This window comes from Chinchilla lanigera, unplaced genomic scaffold (genome assembly GCF_000276665.1).
Source record: "Chinchilla lanigera isolate Chin_1 unplaced genomic scaffold, ChiLan1.0 scaffold00043, whole genome shotgun sequence".
Lineage (NCBI taxonomy): Eukaryota > Metazoa > Chordata > Mammalia > Rodentia > Chinchillidae > Chinchilla > Chinchilla lanigera.
This window is the reverse complement of record NW_004955444.1, coordinates 5,645,101-5,647,861: the sequence shown is the minus strand read 5'-3', so window position 1 is coordinate 5,647,861 and position 2,761 is coordinate 5,645,101.

Sequence of the window (2,761 nt, the reverse complement as noted above, 5' to 3'; positions counted from 1 at the left end):
TTTTGTTTAAAGCACATTTTATTTCTTATTTCAATACAAACTTAGACTCAGAATTAAGCAACATGATAGTTTTGTTAAATGACCTTTTTTCTAAAGTAGCAGTGATCATAATTTTAGTTCATCACTGAAATATACCAATTTTTCTATTTTCCCCTGTCTTTCCCTTTTCTACCCGTTGATCTCCTGCCCTTCTTTGTCCACTAAATTTTAGAAAACGTTTTGACGCATCGATATAAAAGACATCTCCATGGAGAGGGGCAGACATTCTGCCTGCAAAAACCTGCAGCAGCTGACCCTGAGTATCTTCCCGCCTCCCCACACAGAGGGCCGGGGAGACACTGTGGACGTTTCTGGGAGGAAGGGCCCTTCCCGGGCCACTGGTCCGCTAGTGATTTCCAGGGTGGCTCATCTCTTTCATAAAATGGTAGATTTCTCAGGCCTGTTGCCCTGAAATGCAACAGAATCTAGGATTTTACTTAAATATCTCCTAGATGTAGTATAGGACTAGAAAACTTCTCTGACTGTGACTTTTCAAGGAGGGCTCCCCACTGCGGTCCTTCGGGCTCTCTCCACTCCTCTTCCTACGCCTTGTCCCTGTCATTTCCTCATGTTTCAAGCCTCCCGTTACACTGACACCTTTGGGAAGCTCTTTCCATCTCTAGAGGCATTGGGATTCCGCTCGATCCGTGTGTGCGTGTGCGTGCGTGCGTGCGTGTGTGCGTGTGTGTGTGTGTGTGTTGCTGCAGGTTCTAGGCCCACAGGCTAGGCCTGACTGATATAAACAGAAGCTTACCCCGCCAGTCTTGCACCGGGCAGGCCTAGTTGGTGGGAAAGAATTCATTCCTCACGCAGCAGAATAATGCTTCTGTCAGCACCGCCTCTGCCTGCTGCGCCTGACTCACCCAGTTCCTCTTGACGTACTGCAGGAGGGACACGCCTGTCTCAGCGCTCTGGAGGGGCGGCAGCCATCCCTGTCGAACCCCTTTGATCCCAGTGCTCTTCCTTCAGGAAAGGCTAATGAGATCCTGGCATATTCCCTCCACTGACAGCCTACTAACGGGGGTGGGTAACATGCCAGCTTTTGAAGGGATGTGTGAGTTTTACTAAACCTGAGTACAGACAAGAATTTACTCTTCGAATTTCTCTACAATACACTGAGCAATGAATCTAATATTTCAAAAGTAAAAACATGGTATAAACTTGTTTCATTCTAAAAATTAAGACACACATCTCTACAAACCCCAGAATGTGTCAACCACAAACCATAGAATTTGTGAATATCTTTAAAAATTACATATTCATTTACTGTTTGAACTAGCAATTCCTCTTCTACAAATCCTTACTGAAGATACATTGGCAAAAATATGAAATGACACGTGCACAATGTTATAAAGCATTCTAGCATTATTTGTAATAACATGATAGCAAAATCCCAGACATAAGTCCAAAGTACATCAGAAATGGATTGACTACATGGTAGGTTCACATGAAGGAGGCTGCTATCTTATTCCTTCCGGGTTGTTATAATGAGCTAGTGCAGGCAGGGTGCTCATAAACTGTAGACATTTGTCTCTTACATGTTGGAGCTGGAGGCCTGAGATGAGGACACAGGGTCCAGCTCTGGGGAGGGTGTTCTAACGGGTGCCCTCCTCTTCCATCCTCATGTGGCAGAAAGAGGGTGAAGTTGCTCCCTGAGGCTTCTTTTGTAAGGACAGTATTCCCATTCATGGCTTGACTCCCATGACCAAATACTTCCCAAAGGCCTCACTTCCTCACACTACAATATGGGGGGTTAGAGTTTCCACACGTGAAATTTATGGGGACACAAACATTCAATCCCTGGCTATTACAGTTGGAAAACAGTGAAAAAATTTTCTCTAAAGGTGGTCTCCCAGGATACATTGCTAGGGAAAAAGGATGTACATGACAATATAACCAGTAAGCTACATCGTAGGAAAAATCAAGGGGGAGTGTATATGCATTTGTAGCCAGACTCGGTTTTACTTGCAAATATAAAAGTAAAATAATGTATTTTAAAAGAATAAAATTGAAGATTTCTGGGGATAACCAGGTAAACAAGACGCATGGTCAAATATATTTCAAATAATCTTGAAGGGCAATATTCTGAGAGTGCATCCTTAGTGGAGGATGATGTAAAAGGAGGGTTGCAAAGAAATATTGAAGTTTATTCAATAGTCTAATGGTAAATTATTAGTTGGGAAAGAAGGAAAGAAACAAGAATAATGAGTTTAAGTAATTAAGACTATTTTTTCAGGAAACAACCTTTTTCAATGTAAATGAAAAGAGGTAAAATTTCCAAAATAAGTTCAATACCCACTAAAATAGTATGTATGAATGTGGAGTCTTAATATTCAGTCATGATATTTTCTCTGGGAAGAGTAATTTTAAAAGTGCCCTAAGGGTGAAAAGTCCTAGAAGCCCTCGTAATCCACTGGGAACCAGTGAGTTCAGCGCGCTGATTATTGCTCCTAAAACAATTTCCCTTGAAGTAATGACCAGCCTCACCTCTGCCTGCTCCACCGCTTCTCCCATGGGCTGGTGGTGCACAGGGTGGGATGTGTGTTTCCCCAAAACTGCGCTAGACAGCCAGTGAGAGGAGTGCTTACAAATAGGAGTTTCTATTTTTATTTAATTGTATCTTTAAAACAAAGCAAGCAATTAGGATTTCCTCCAGAATAATGGATGGGCAGCAATTGTTCTCTGTTGGTTAATGCATCTTGTGACAGGTGGGGTGTCTGAA